This window comes from Pseudorasbora parva, chromosome 8 (assembly GCF_024679245.1).
Source record: "Pseudorasbora parva isolate DD20220531a chromosome 8, ASM2467924v1, whole genome shotgun sequence".
Taxonomy (NCBI): Eukaryota; Metazoa; Chordata; class Actinopteri; order Cypriniformes; family Gobionidae; genus Pseudorasbora; species Pseudorasbora parva.
The window spans coordinates 26,412,680-26,429,442 of record NC_090179.1 but is presented as its reverse complement, the minus strand read 5'-3'; the positions used below and the strand labels follow the sequence as shown (position 1 = coordinate 26,429,442).

The 16,763-nt window shown below is 40.9% G+C and overlaps 1 long non-coding RNA gene across 3 annotated transcripts in view; it reads right to left on the bottom strand.

The window, feature by feature from the left end:
- The window catches only part of LOC137084359 (uncharacterized), a 181,024-nt gene that overhangs the window by 152,448 nt on the left and 11,813 nt on the right, over positions 1–16,763 (bottom strand). For all 3 annotated transcript variants that reach the window (XR_010906747.1, XR_010906748.1, XR_010906746.1), the window contains one exon: positions 6,613–6,739. This is a non-coding gene — a long non-coding RNA (uncharacterized lncRNA). The remainder of the gene's footprint in view (positions 1–6,612; positions 6,740–16,763) is intronic.

Here is a 16,763-nt window from a genome sequence, read left to right as displayed (position 1 = left end):
AATCAAAACTATCTAATGTTACTGAATGAAATATGGACCCAGGACGAGCTACAGGACTGTGCAAGCATTAGGGTGATGGACTTGGTCTACCCCACCTGTGTTTGATTGTCGCTCTGAATCGGATTGTCTTTCACAAAAATGTGATTTTCATATCTTTTTTGTTCAAAACGTAGCTTACCCATATTCAAATGTTGCTTTATAAAAAAAAAAAAAAGAATGCATGAAGCTAGATTTTTTTAAAACTTTTTTTGTTTAAAAGATGAGGGTCAGCTCTTTCTTTTGATATATTGCATGCTCAGATATTCATAATAAAAATATTCTATGGGCTATTACCTTTTTGTGAGGTACCACCCTGGCGGTGACTGGCAACGTTTTTTTTTTTAAACGCTGGCGGGGAAAGAGTTAATATTAATCAAATAACAAAAGAAAAAGAGAAAAATATTCCTTGTTCTTAAATAGCTTTAAATATAATTAATCCTTATTAATTTATACAAATAAATATGTCTGCATGAAAGAATAAAAAATTATGTATTAAAGTAAACCCATTCGATTTTAGCCGACTAAAATCGTATTATATTTAGTCAACTAAAACAATTCAGGTGACTAAAAATGACTAAAACTAAATGGCATTTTAGTCAAAAAACTAAATAAAAATGTACACTGGTTTGATCAAACAGTTTGACCAAGGAAATGTATTTATTTATTACCCAATATGGGAATAATATTTGTCATTATTTACTTAACTTTAACTTAACACGATATTTCAAACTATGACTTGCTTTCATCTGTGGAACACAAAAGAGGAATTTGTTTTTAACTTCATACAATCAATTTAAGTCCATACAAATCAATTAAATGGGTCCAAAACAACATACTTTAAAATATCTTGAAGAAGAAAGAAGTCGTACAGATTTGGAACGACATGTATGCGATTAATGACATTTTTCTTCTTTGGGGAAACTTTGAATCTATGAACTCTTTACTATGAATAGTTTCACTTTTTTTGTCTTCTGTTGAAGTTTGCGAAAGATGTCCAGACTTGGTTTATCTAAAAAAAAAATCAAAACATGATGCGAAGCTGATATCTTAGACCATACACAGCGCACGTCAGTCCCTCTCCTTTTACTAAACTAGCCTTGCTCCTCACTTCCCTCCCAGCCTATGAAAAATCAGCAAATAAAAAGTTACATTAACCCCAAGCCGACCTTTCCCACGTAATACACTGCTGCATGATGGGCTGGTGGGGGAGCTTCATCGAAAAGCTGTCACTCTCCAGTATCCCAAGCACTGCCTGGGGAACATTTACCGGATAATTAATATATTAAATGCATGAAAAATAGTTACACAGGGGCCTCTAGTCAGCTCTTCCCTAGCACAAGGGGAAGAGGGATACAGCCTGTGAACCATCAATATACAAGCATCCCCCTTGAATGGCCCATCATAAAAACTGCTCATAATTTAATGGCTTCATTCACAGCCCTCGCTGTAAAGGAAGGCCATATTTCCTCGTAATTCACTGGATCTCTTCTGGCTTTTATGATTTGGCAGTTTTAAGCTGCCGCCCGCTGCAATTATAAGGTGGTCTTCACTTTTGTGTGAAGGACACGCAGGGGTCAGCAACCCGCACCATGACTAAACAGGACACTACAACTCGAGCTAAAAATACAGAGGCGATGGTGAGCCAATGTTTTTCCCTTTCCACTCTTTCCGTGTACGTCTAGACAGCCGTTGGAGTTTCAGATGGCCAATGAGAATATTCTGGTTTAGGACACGGGCGTTCTAAATGTTGCTCATTGCTGTCGCTGCTTACAATCAGATGTTATCAAAATCAATTGCAGAGCAGAAAATTTAGAATGGAGAAAATGATCTCAACCCTCTTGAGAGAGAGAGAGAGAGAGAGAGAGAGGAGAGAGAGAGAGAGAGAGAGAGAGAGAGAAGAGAGAGAGAGAGAGAGAGAGAGAGAGAGAGAGAGAGAGAGAGAGAGAGAGAGAGAGAGAGAGAGAGAGAGAGAGAGAGAGAAGAGAGAGAGAGAGAGAGAGAGAGAGAGAATAGTTGTTTACTGGGATTTGTACCTGCTTAAAGTAGCTGCTGAAATTCGCCACCCTGAAATTTGTTTAGTCTCCAGCATGACACAATCACACCGCATCAGTGTTTTCATTGTCTGCGCTAAATATCCCATTCGAGATAAGAAATTCTTTATAACAAAAGTCTATAAACATTTTTGTACAAAAAAGGCAATTTAAGTTTAATTTCACATTTACCAATTTATATTTGTTTTTTGTTTTTCTCTTTTGTTTGACATGTATTGATATATTTGTTTGTTAGATTGTTGTGTTTTGTTTTGCTCAAAGTTTTATGTATTTTTTTGTTAGGTAGTTTTTTGTTGTTTGATTTTTTTTTTTTTCGTTGCATTTTGTTGGACTGTATTTGTATGATAGACTGTTGTTTTTTTTGTTTTTTGCCTTCTGTTAGATTTCATATTTGCCAACTACGTTATGCTATGTTTAGTTTACATATCCTGAAATATTAAAAAACCAACACTTGGTTTGTTTGAAAAAACAGGATGCACTTTCTCAGGAATTGGATTGTGACCATCTACAGATTCTCTGCCTGCAAACAAGTAAATAAATAAAAAAGTGGAGGGAAAATAAATAATAATATATAGACGAGGAGAAAAAAAACAAGTTTACTGGCTTCATTTCTCCTGTAGTCTATAATTAAACTGCTCTCTGCTATTTTCATGGGACATTAAGTTGAGTCACGTGATCATTATTATCGTCATCCAGACACAGATGAACAAACACATGGAAATGCATGCTGGCAGACATGTGCTCATAGACATAATAAAAGACTAGGGTGTACAATACATACACTCTCATAATCTTTCTCTTGCTCTCTTTTTCCTCCTCTCTCTCCATTATCCCCTTCCCTCTCCCGTGGTCTCTCTCTCTCTTTCAAACACACAAACCTATAAGACAAACGACTGCGCACTAAGATGAGAGATGGTATTACATTTTGCAGAGCACCTGCCATAACGCAGTGATTTAAAAAACACTGAGAGCAACAATATTGGAGCAAAAAATATATTTGTTATGGCAGAACATAAAAACATGGAGCTGCAGGACCGCATTGTGCAGCTCGCTCAAAAAAAAAAAAAAAAAAAAAAGGAAACGGCACATCCTCCCTCTGAGGATGCATGAAAGAATCCAAACCTTAACAATGCCCTCTCCCGTACGTAATCTTGTCTGTGCCGATCCGTTACCAAGAAACATCCCCCGAGACCCAGCCGTTATTAATAGTCTTATTCATTAAATATTACTCTTTGTGAAAAGGGTAGCATAATACTGGCCTGGAGACAGGAGCCCAGATCCGGGGGTAAGCCGAATTAATTTTCTGGAGCAAACGCCCCGATTTCGCAAATGACATTCTGTACCGTTAACATTTTAAACGTGACACAGTGTAACCTAAATGCACTGAGTGGCCCTGGTGTGTGGTTGAGGGGTAGCTGCGTGCTCACCAAAACAAAAGTCGGTCCTGTGCCACAGCTGGCACAAGGTTGTCAATCTCTGCGAATATAATTTACCCATTATAACATTCAAACAAATTCACTTCCAGCACACACACAGGAGAGCCAGTTATTATTTCAAGAATAATTGATTATATCAAAGAAATGTATATTATAATAACACAACTGTTTTCAGTATTGAAATTCATGTAACAATAAAGACTGGAGTAATGGGTGCTAAAAATTCAGCTTTGCCAACACAGGAATAAATTACATTTTAAAGGCCCAACGAAGTGCCTTGTAACGCGCAGCATTATTCAATGTGTTGACGTAATTTCCACTGAAACAGGAAGACAGGGCCTTGAAAAATTGTCAATAGCGTTTTGTTTATATCACAATTCGGCCAGAGCTGTTGAGCTCAGTAAAGCCACAGATTCCTCTTAATCTCTAACCGTTTCTCCTCCTAATCTCCTCCAAATTGCTTTAAAACATTCTGTGTACAATTCAAATGGGTCTGATATGGTATGCGTCGACTCGCGCATATGATCAACTCTGTGCTATCGTGTCTCTGGACCGGAGCAGACCGTGTGCACTGCAGCGGTACACGTGACACTAACATGAAACCAGACTTCATTCACTGTCTGAATCATTCCAATCACCATGTAGGAAATTGTAATTGTGTAAACAAGTGATTTTAGCCACAGCTTCAGTGTTTATTTAGGGGGGCGGATGCTTTAGATTCCAGAGAGCATATTATTGGACATAAAATCTGGTGAGAAGCAGAAGTGCAGAGCGATGTCATCAAAATACTTGATCCATATTGGCAGAAACCGTAAGTTATGATCTTCTAAATGCAAATTTTGTAGCACACTACCTTCATTTCATGGGAACTTTAAGATATATTAAAATAAAATTTTGTGTTTTGCACGGTTTGATTACTTAAAAGATAATAACCTATTTATTTGTTTATATTTTAAAATCTTTTTCAAATATGTAAAATCCCTTTATGTTAAGAGCATTAACTACAACATACCAATCAAAATGCCTCTTCCATCACCTGCTGAGAGTGTAACCGTAATGAAAAACAAATGGCAAGCTCAACTTATATGTGCTTGGCTAGCAGCACATAATAACCCTATAATTAAAATGGGCTTTTAATCAGAACTAAAGGGGAAGATTTATTTGTTTCTGTTTATGCTTTAAATGGCATGGCTAATGTACTCAAGCCTAATGTCATTTCAGGCAGGGTCGGATTTGCTCCATCACCATTCCAGCCTCATCAGCACCCTGACATACGTAGAGGAGGGGGGGGAATCAAAAAACAAAAAGCCAACGAACAGCCACGTTCGTGTCGTAGCCAAACTGGTGAGCTAATATTGTGCGTGTACAATGCAGAGTATAGGTGATCCTGAAGAGCCAGCAATAAGCAGACCTAATCCTGTTGACTAAGAATGGGCACAGGGAGCCATGCCAGGATGCAAAGAGCTCAGTCTGCCGAGTACACAAGGGAATTACTCACCATGCCAGGGTGGTCCTCATTGAGCATCTTCTGCTGCCAACGGGCACCAGAGTTAGGCTGGCACGCCCACATCGACAACCTCTTTTCCCTCCCCCCTGCTCGCCCAGTGGCCGCCAAGGCCAATTTCTCAGCTAGGACTTGGAATTGAGGGATTTTCTCAAATTACTACATTAGAATAGAGTTGCAAATTGACTCTGTGTCTTTTTTTGTTTGTTTTATCTCTCCTCCGGCCTAGCAAACCTCCCTATCCTCTTATGACGAGGCCACAGAGGGCATTACAGGCCATTTTCGTCCCGCTATTTTGGCAGCCCGTAGAAGTAGTTCGGTGCCAGCTTGCCTTCCCTTCCGTTTCCTTTGTCATTTGCTGTCAGGTGGCACCAAAGCACAATAACGAAAAGGCCGGAGAAGCTGTTGAACCTCAATCACAGAATTAGCAGAACATTATGAGAAAGCTGTAGTTGATATGACATTTCCACTCTGAGAGACAGCTCTTCATTGTTCCTCAGAGTGTATGTGTCACTCTAATACCCTTAACTCTAGACTAGACTAGCAGCTCAGTGTCATACACAGACCCTTTCAATACAGTGTAGTGCTGCACTGACTTAATGTCAAGCCTCCGTGAGCCCTGTAAAGATTTTCTTAAGTCATTACGAGAGTGTCACCAGTTAATGAGATGACGGAGATTACGGCGATCGAGAGAAGGAGCACAAAAGATATCATTATGAACCCCCTCCCCACTTTTACTCAAAGTTTCCATTTTTCTCCACTGCAGGCTCCTTTCAGGCGATTGAATATTAGCTGTTTAATCAGCTCAGCCGCAGGTTAGGGGAACTAAGCGGTGGAACAGCCTCCCCTGCGCCCGCTCGGCCGCTGTTCCGCTATTAGGACGTGGGCAGGAGAAGGAGGTCCTCGGGGGGTCGTAAGCAGAAGCGCCCGTCCCCCGTAGCCCCATTAAATCATTACTTTCCTTCCCTGCCCGGCCTTTATGAGCTGTGTCCTAATGGCCTAACAGACAGGGCGAGGTGGCCCGCCACCGCAACTGCCTAGCAGTGCAAGCAAGCACAGGTGCCTTTCCGCCTCGCGCCGGGTTCGCACCACGGTTCAGGGGATTCCGCTGTGTGGGGGGATTTGTTTCTGTCTCACTGTTCCAGCCTTCACGCCTCGAGCCAAAATGTCATGGCACCGGTTCTAAGAGGTTCTGGCAAGCTGGCTAGGAAAGCTAGATGGACAAACCCTTTAGCGACTTTCAGCTTCTCGTTGTACATGGGGGCTTTTTATTAGATCTGCAAGGCCAACATTACATCATCTCACAAAATATGTTAGCAAAACATTCAGCTTGGAAACCAGACCATACGCCAGTGCAACTACACTGATAGGCTACGATGCACGTCAGAGAACAGGGTCTTGAGGAAGAGGACCATGTGCATGTGCCAGACAGAAAATAGCACCATCCATCAGTCAGAAAATAAAACTTAAAGCAGCTTGGAAAATAACACCCAACAGTCAGATAAAAAGACATATACTACGATTTGACTATACTGGTAATGAACTGGACTATAAAAAAGACCCGGGGAGAGCGCACACTTACTCAGGTTATGGGACAGCTCCACGGTGTACCACTGGAGTCTTCATCATCATAACAAGAAGTCAGGTAAGTCTCTCTAAGGCCATGTACACACTGCAGCTATATACGGTTGCTGTTCCTCTTCTGAGTGCTGTAGAAACAAAGTTGGGATATTTAGAGGAGTGACAACTGCATTCTACATTCAAATTCACTCTCTGAACATTCACAAAGCGAGATACGTTTTCATTAAAATGTGTTTTTACATTTTTTTATATATAAATATTATATATTTTTAAATATATAAAAAAATATATTTAATTTTTTTATAATAAGCATTTTCATTTTTTTTAAAACTTTATAAATTGATATAAAAAAGTGTATTAAATGTATTCATTATTTTTTTTACCCCATCCTCCTCCCCTTTTAAAGGGTTAGTTCACCCAAAAATGATTTTTTTTTTTTTTTTTTACAGCGTATTGATTCATGATTCAGATCGCGTGTCAAACTGCCAACTGCCAAATATAACTGCCAAAAGTATTAATTCATGATTCATCATTCGATCCGAATCATGAATTAATACGCTGATTCATAACCATTCGAAACTTCGGCCCATCACTATAGAAGTCATTTAGGTTGTTTTTTTTTTGTGCACAAAAACTATTCTCGTCGCTTCATAAAATTATTGTAGAATCACTGCAGTGAGATGGGCTTTGTAACGACGTCTTTAGTGCCTTTTATGGGTCTTGAAAGAGAAAATGACATTGGTGTCAATGAAGCCCTTTCTAAGCCATCGGATTTTAACAAAAAATATCTTAATTTGTGTTCCGAAGATATAGGTCTTACGGGTGTCGAACGACATTAGGATAAGTAATTAACTACAGAATTTTCATTTTTGGGTGAACTAACCCTTTAAAGTTTGATTAGCGATATGCTAACTAATGCATGCACTGTGAGAGCAAACTCCTAAAGAGCATCAGTTTAATAAACAAACACCCCCCCCCCCCCCCCCATACTCATACTACACATGCTAATTTTTACTCACACTGCACACTCATTTATTCCAAACACTGCTCCAATATTACATAGCAATAGCAAGAACCAAAACATATTCATACTGTGTAAACAAAAGTCTATTGGCTATTTTTATTTTTTTAAAGTGATGGATATGACCATTTTAAAAGGAAAAGTGTCAACACAGCAAAGAAAACTGCTCATCATGGTTTCCAGTAGCTCAAACAGTAGAGCATGACGCTAGCAATGGCAAGGTCATAGATTTGATTCCCAGGGAAAGCAAGAACGTATACAATGAATAACTTGAATGCAATTTAATTTGCTTTGGATAAAAGCATCTGCCAAATGCATAAATGTAAGCCATTTTATGATATACAGTTAGCATAGCCCAAAAAAGCTAACATCAAGTATGTTGCCAGTCATGGTTAAAACTATAAGATGAGTTTGCGGTAGTATGAGCGGTGACTTCTTTCCTTACGACTACAGAATGGTTCACACGGACAAACAAATGCGACTGTCACTTTCAAAACTTTGCAAGTCTAATAATGTATGTGATATACAACAACGTATATGATTCTTCATTAGTTTGTATAGAATAGATTTATGGATGCAAATTTGCTTGCACAAGAATGAGTCCAATTGTGTGTGTGTGTGTGTGTGTGTGTGTGTGTGTGTGTGTGTGTGTGTGTGTGTGTGTGTGTGTGTGTGTGTGTGTGTGTGTGTGTGTGTGTGTGTGTGTGTGTGTGTGTGTGTGTGTGTGTTGGGGAAAGCCCGGGGCCCAGCAGATGTGAGCAGATGTCAGAGTAAGTGAGCGGGGACTTGGGAGAGAGAGAGAGAGCAATGTGCCGGGCCAACGCTCTAATTTACGCATGAGTGGAGCTGCACCACCGATATTTACATTTAAATTGATGTTTCAGATACTTAATTAAAGACGAGGACTGGGCTCTTCTGGTCGACGGCGGCATCTTCCTCATCCTCCTCCTCCTCAGCGAAGCCAACAGACCACTCACTGGAACCTAGAGCACTTCCCAAAACCCATATAAATATTTCACTGGAGTTACATTAATGACAATGGTCCCAGTCCTCTCGATGGTAATTTGCGAGAACATTACTGAAGACACAATGCCCCCTGGTGGATTATAATTCCAGCCTTACTTCAGCAACGGCCACATGGTTAATGTCGCTCAAACACCAGCACCACTTTTAAATCAGCCATTGTTTTCCAGACCGCCCCGATGAAGACCTGGTGTTGCCCAGGGGATGGAGCGAGGGAAGGGAGGGGTAGGTGCTGATATTAATGCACTGGGCATACAGTCTGATGATGAGGGGACTCCTGCGGGGCCCGAGCTATAATGCAGTGGCACTCCCGACGTCCCAGCATGCCTCTCCGGTCTCCCGCTTCCACCCACCAAGGGACCCGTGGCTCCACGCAGGACATCCTCCTCAACCACTTACTCTCAAACAGCCTTTTAATAGAGTTTAAAAGAGGGTTATTAACATTACCTGCTAATTATGTTAAGGACCTAATTAGAGAAAAAGAAAAAAAGAGGGCTTTTTTTGGTCTAATTAGGTTTTCTTTTTAAGTACACTGATAACCAGGGGAATGCCAAGATCTCCGTAGAAATGAGAGTGCAATGAGCCAGTGAGAGGCTCCTTCGGAAAAGAAGTTAACCCTCTCATCAGCAGAGTTGACTCTATTAACGGGGCCCTGGCAGAGTGCAATTACCACCCAAATCGTTTATTTAGGACGTGTTTATCTGGAGTGGACCGCATCATTTAGCGCGTTATAAACTCGCTGCCGGCTTCATTAGTGATTACAGTTGGTGGGTGGTAATACCTGCCTGATACAGCCAACTGAAACCTGATGCTATCAGTGTACTGCTGAATTACACCGACGGGACTTAATTTTTCAGCAGCCCTGAACACTTCCTGCTGCTTCCTCCACTCACCACAAACACGCTCAGCGCCAAAGCCACCGCTCAGGCATTGATTATGGGATCTGGCCATGAGATCACAAGGACAAAACACAAGAACTATACTGCAGACAAGTAGCTTCTGTGCTGCAATGACGGATACCTTGTAAGCACAGGGCAATGCTGCAATAACATTTTATATGTAGTTTCTTCTTTTTTTTGTTGTGGGATATTGTACCTGTTCAGTCGCCGTAAGTTAGAGTGCCTTTATCCCGCTCTCCACAAAGAAATCAAATGTCAGCAAAGAGACTTCTGGAGTGTTTCAAACACAATCCAGAGCCATTACTAGGGTTCAAGTGCACTACTCCTCCTGCCTCTGGTAGTGACACTAGCTCCTACGAAGAGTTTGAAAGGAATGAAAAGGAACACAACGCAAGGCTATGACACGGATGGCCCCAAACTTCGCCAAGAACCTCCTTGTGTGATTACATGTTTAATTTACTTCTCATCTCAAAATTGTCCGCTATGACAGAGCCAATTTGTCACGATCCCGCACAAGTGTCAGCCTGAACCGGGGTGGGGGGTTAGGTTTGGAGCGCACTACCACGTTCCTAATGGAATCTCAATGAAGCTGAAGCCGAGGGTCCACAGGAGCAGACAGCCCTCGCCATTAGGAGAAGGGACCCTCCTTCACCCGGACACCTCTCACTCACGGCTGTTATTATCACTTCAAGCCACAGGCTAAAGAGCCAGGCGGCTACGAGGAAAAAAGCACAGAAGAAAAGAGGTTACTATTACTTATCGCTGTGTACCTTGACATTTTCTAGATCTGGTTTGGAGGGATATAGGCAGTCTTCCAAATTGACAGCAGTGGACACTGTGTTTAAACTGATAGCTGATCGTAGCCTTGCAGTCATCTCCTATTTTATTTTCAAAGCCTGTATCATAAATAGACAGACAAATCATTGATATCTGGACTAAAGGCGTCTCCTCGGCTGTCACTTTCCAAGTCTTCAGTGAAACAAGCTCTTTTCTTTTTCATAAACATTTTGACCATTATGTATAACTCAACTCAAGAAAATCAGGGAATATTTATGACCAATATTGTGCAAATTTGCTCAGTTTGATGCACCCTGTAGTTTATAGGTGTGCTGTAGGCTACCAGTATTTGTCAGACACTACTGTCCATGAAGCAGTCTTCTAAATGAATAAAGTAAATAAATAAATAGGAACTAACTGACATCTGAGTGGATGGCAAAAAATATACATCTATGAATATGTGGGTATACTTAGAATGAAAAGCACGGCTCATATGAAAACAACCATAAAAGGATTAAATTATGCACAGCAAACAATATATTAGAATTACAAAACACCAACAAGAGAATTATTTACCATTTCATTATCATTCTAGAAATGATATACCCTATAATACTTCAGTCATTATAGCACAATACTGATATGTGAATAAAGTTACATTAGGACTTCACAGGAATAAGAACACACCTACTATTTTGGCCCTTGGGGGCCCTTGAGAGGCCTCCAGGAACGTTTTTTTTTCCCTTTCTCTCTCCCTAAAGCGGCATGTTTAATGGACCAGTGCTGGGAGCAATGCCGTGCAAGCTAAATATGTTTACTGTTTGCTCAGCCAGACCCTAGTCAGGAAAGACAAGATGAATTTGATTGCTAATGCAAAAATAACAGACAATCATAAATCATGGAAGTGGGAGTGGGAGTCGATGACGAGAGTTAATCAATACGAGCCCTGACTTTGCCATTGTGCCGAGTGGCACTCCATTTATAACAGAGGAGTTTGAGAAGAAACATTATTCACATTAGGGTATGCACGGAAGAGGGCGAGGGTGCGAGAAGAGGGTGCTTAGTCACCGCAGCTGCGGAACGCCGGGAGCGTGCCTGAACACCAGCCATCATCCACACACCTCATAGCTCTGCAGGGGCACAAACATCAATTCCCCAGACCCCAATGATAACGTTTTCGGTCCCTTCCATGCGTTAAGATGTGATGCAACTCAATTGGACAGGGTTCTTTAAAAAAATAAAAGAAAGAGAGTCAGGGAAAACAATGTGCATTTTGTTGGGCAGATCAACAGAAAAGTTCACTAAATTCCATTTTACTCTGTTGAGAGGCGTGCTGTCCACGGTTGCGGAGTCTCCTTGATTTTCTGTTTGAAAGTCGGGCAGCCTACTTGATTTGAGTGGGTCTAGGATGGAGCTCTCGGGGGAAATTGGGCCTGTGGAGCACAAGCTGATTTACTCTTGGCTTGACCCGTCTACTCGATGTGCTGAAGGCGTAGAGGCGACACAAGGATCTCATCCCTGTAATATTTCCCTCCGCACGCTAAAGGACAGGCCTAATGCAGCACAGCCCGGACAATGCTTTCTCTCCTTCATCTCCTGGCCTCCCGCACCTCGGCTACAGCTTTCTCATGCTGCAGTAATTTTTTTTTCCTCGCCCAGCTCCCCATCCAGCGGTTCCGTGTGGAATGTATGGCTTTATTTGAGCTGTGAGTGGATTTCATTGGATTTGTATTGCTCTGCACAGGAAAGGACATTTGAGATTCATCAAGAGCCAATTTAATTCAGGAATCATGGAGTCCACATCAGTCAACATGCCAAGTAAACTGCACTCAATGCAGTCTCCATTTGTGGGGCAATGGTGTCGACACATTCAAAGACAAAGTATAGCATTCCGTGATTAGCAAATACAATAATGGTTTCATTTACTTCGATTTGAGGGAGAAATAAAGAATCTCATCCTTTCCCATCGATAAGCTAAAAGGAAATCTAAAGAAGGAATCTGCCCAGGATGTAGAGCAAAAATGTACTGTTTGAGATGATGTTGTGGAGTAAAATCCCTAAATTAACAAATAAACAGATGAACAAACAGATGTCAAATCAAATTAATAAAGGATTGTCATCATTTTGCATTGTTAAAAAACATTCGGGGTAAAGGGGGGTGGCTGATAAATAGGTTTTTTAGAGAATATTAGAAAGAACGATAAAAAACAACTAAACATTACAGTGCATCCGGAAAGTATCTGCAGCACTTAGCTTTTTTTACATTTTGTTACGTTACAGCCTTTTTCCAAAAGAGACACAATTCATTATTTTCCCTAATATTCTACAAACGATAGTCCATAATGACAACATGAACAAAGTTTGTTTAAAAACTTTGCATATTCATTAAGAATCACATAAGTATTTGCAGCCTTTGCTCAATACTCTGTTGAAGCACCTTTGGCACCAATTACAGCCTCAAGTCTTCTTGAGTATGATGCTATAAGCTTGGCACACCTATTTTTTGGCAGTTTGCCCCATCCTTCTTTGCAGGACCTCTAAAGCTCCATCAGGTTGGATGAGGTTAAAAGTGTCTGTGCACAGCCATTTTTAGATCTCTCCAGAGATGTTCAATCGGGTTCAAGTCTGGGCCCTGGCTGGACTATAAAGGACATTCACAGAGTTACTTCTTTTATCTTGGGTGTGTGCTTAGGGTAGTTGTCCTGTTGGAAGATGAACCTTTGCCCCAGTCTGAGGTCGAGAGCGCTGTGGAACAGGTTTTCATCAAGGATGTCTCTCTACATTGCTGCATTCATCTTTACCTCGATCCTGACTAGTCTCTGGAGCTCTGTCAGAGTGACCATCGGGTGACTAAGGCCCTTCTCCCAAGATCGCTCAGTTTGACTGGGCAGCCAGCTCTAGTATGAGTCTTGGTGGTTCCAAACTTCTTCCATTTACGGATGCCACTATGCTCATTGGGACCTTCAAAACTGCAGAAATGTTTCTGTACCCTTTCCCAGATCTGTGCCTCAATACAATCCTGTCTCAGAGATCTACAGACAATTCCATGGACTCCATGGCTTGGTTTGTGTTCTGACATGCACTGTTAACTGTGTGACCTTATAGACACGTGTGTGCCTTTCCAAATCATGTCCACTCAACTGAATTTCCCACAAGTAGACTCCAATCAAGCTGTAGAAACATCTCAAGGATGATCAGTGGTAACATGTTGCACCTGAGCTCAATTTTGAGTGTCCTGGCAAAGGCTGTGAATACTTATGTACATGTGATTTTGTTCATTGTTTTATTCTTAATACATTTGCAAAGATTTCAAACAAACTTCTTTCATATTGCCATTATGGGCTATTGTTTGTAAAAAATTTGCAGAAAATAATTAATTAAATTAATTTTAAAAAAAGGCTGTAACATAAAATGTGGAAAAAGTGAAGTGATGTGAATAACCTACTTTCCGGATGCACTGTATGTTCATTTATTTCCCAGAATGTATTACCTGTGCAAAATTCCTTAAAACTGTAATTCACTCAATTATATTTCCTGTCATTCCGACTTAAATTCGACTTCCTGTGGCAAATTGAAGGTAGTCAACTCTTACATTTAAAAATGTACCTATCCCTGCAAACAGGCACAAAATTGTACAGAACAAATTCAGTGCTGAAATTTTTATATTAAGTGTGGGTGGTTTGTTCAAATCCCTAATCCTACAGTGAGTAGAAGCAACAGTACCGGCACTTGCCACAAAAAACAATTTCTTCACCCAAAAGGTTCAAAACTCTTACTTACTCTAGTATATACTTACTATAGTGTATACCTACTCAAATCAGAGAGAAGAATAAAGAATGTAATATAAAATCATAAAAGACAAAAGAATATAAAAACAATTCCAATTCCGTTTGTTTGTTTTGCTTCCAACCACAGTCTCATTCTCTACACCCATAACAGGCCACATCAACAACGTGCTAACCAAGATAACACAGCAGCGCTCAAACACACATAGCCACCACAACCACTCTTTTCTCAGCCTCTGCCTCAGTCCACTCGTCCTGACCTCTGGAAACGGTTAGAAATTTCACACAATATCCCAGCACAGCAGTGTCTGTGGCAACGCTGGGAGCCAATATGTTTCCATAATTGGGCCTGTAGTGGGGGCAGAGTCCAAGGCAATTAATCCTTTCCTCCTCTGTTGTTTTGCGGCCGGATGGCAGTGACTAGGTACAGAGTAATTGGACAGGAGCGCCCTTGTCCCCTCCGCTTCACATTAATATCCCTCCACCCAAGCTTTAATCCCGGCCAGGCCTCAGCCTGCACCGACTGAATTGCTCCCATGTCAAGTGCATGCAACATCCACATGGATCCAACCTGCAGAGAAATGAAGGCAAAGCCTACCTGGGTCAGAAAAAGGAAAAAGCCAAGGAAATCAGGGATTGAGGGATGCAGAAGGACCCGCTAAAGATTAAGACGTGTCAAAACAGTCTGCAGATTTATCCACAGGTGTCACATGTCTGCAAAATGGTTATTTTGAAAATTTGCCTTTGATTTGAAACATAACAATGCTGGCTGCGCTACAGCAGTGGCAGTATACCGCTTTAAGTTCAAACCTAAGGAGGAGATCCGAAGCAAAGGGTCAAAATTTGGCTGGTTAGCCAGTTCTAACTACTTGTTGGTAGATGCCATAATTACATCATCTTTTTCTTTCGGCTGTTCCATTCAGGGGTCGCCACAGCGAATCATCTGCCTCCATCTATTCCCATCCTTTGTATCCTCTTCTCTCAGACCGACTACCTTCATGCCCTCCTTCACTACATCCATAAACCTCCTCTTTGGTCTTTCTCTTGACCTCCAGCCTGGCAGCTCTAACCTCAGCATCCTTTTACCAATGTATTCACTCTCCCTCCTCTGAACATGTCCAAACCATCTCAACCTGGCCTCTCAAACTTTGTCTCCAAAACATCTCACGTGCTGTCTCTCTGATGTGCTCATTCCTGATCCTATCCATCCTCGTCACTCCCAAAGAGAACCTCAACCCCTTCAGCTCTGCTAACTCCAGCTCTTCCTCCTGTCTTTTCCTCAGTGCAACTGTCTCCAAAACATACAACATCCTGTACACCTTTCCTTTCATTCTTATTGGTACACTTTTATCACACAACAGACCTGACACTTTTCTCCCCCAATGCAACCTGCCTGCACACACTTCTTCACCTCTTTTCCACACTCCCCAATGCTCTGGACTGTTGACCCTATGTACTTAAAATCCTGCACCTTCTTTACCACTTCTCCCTCTAACCTCACTGTTCCACTTGGTTCCCTCTCATTTACACACATGTATTCTGATAATTACATCATTATGTGGTCCATATTTCTCCACTGAGAGCTATTCAAGTGTAACCGTGTTTTCTATATAAATATTTTTTAAGCAACATACACATCACAAGTATTTCATTGTGTTTTAATACATATTTTAAGAGTGGAAGATTATTTTGAGATGAAAAAACAAATGTCCAAAAGTGAGCATTCATGAGCAAAATTTTTAAATTGTTCACTTATGGGGGGCTTGAACTTCTTAAGCAACTACTATTGAGAGTAAGGATGCACAATATATCAAAACATTGCAAATGTACATATCACAATATGCATATTCCAACGGCTACTTTAAAATGTTGTTTTAGGTCAACGCATTTGAACAGACTGAGCACACTTACATGTGACTACTTACTGACTACTTACATGTGACTTGCTTGGTGTTAAAAAAAGTTATTAATAGCAATAAAGCTATGGAAAAAAACTTGCGCTGAAATACATCCGAAGCGCTCGGACAGAAAGCCGCCTCTCAAACTCAATTCTCTTTTGAGGCTTATTGCAGTCGAATGGTCAAATACACACACAGTCAGTTATGTCTTAAGTAAATGTAAATGAAATCAGATGCTGTCAATAGGATCTGTGCATTAGGTCTTAAAGTGACAGCAGACTAATACGCATGTTGATCCCAGAAAATTGCCATAGAATTGCCAGAGTGCGTAAGTTCAGAGTAAACGCAAACACGTCCTGGGATTGATTCCGGGATCGATCCCAGAATGGGGACCTTGTAACATAACATACCCAGTGGAAACAAAAGGCAGGGTCAATGCCATAAAGGGCTGTGCCGTAATGATGACGCTGAAGCTGAAATTGTTCACGAGCTTAGTGAAATGGTATGTTATGTGCTAGATCGAATCAGAAAAAGAAACAAGAAAGAAAATCGTAGATCATAAGCAAACTTAAGACACTGTAGAGACATTACACGTCACATCAATGTCAAGTGTCTTTATGGGATCTTTACGGGGTGTGTGAGAACAACACACACATACAGTATACCTGCTGCTGTCAGTCAAACAACAAAAGAAAAAGAAAAAAATCACTGCTATTAAATTAATACATTTTGTACAAATGTATATTTAA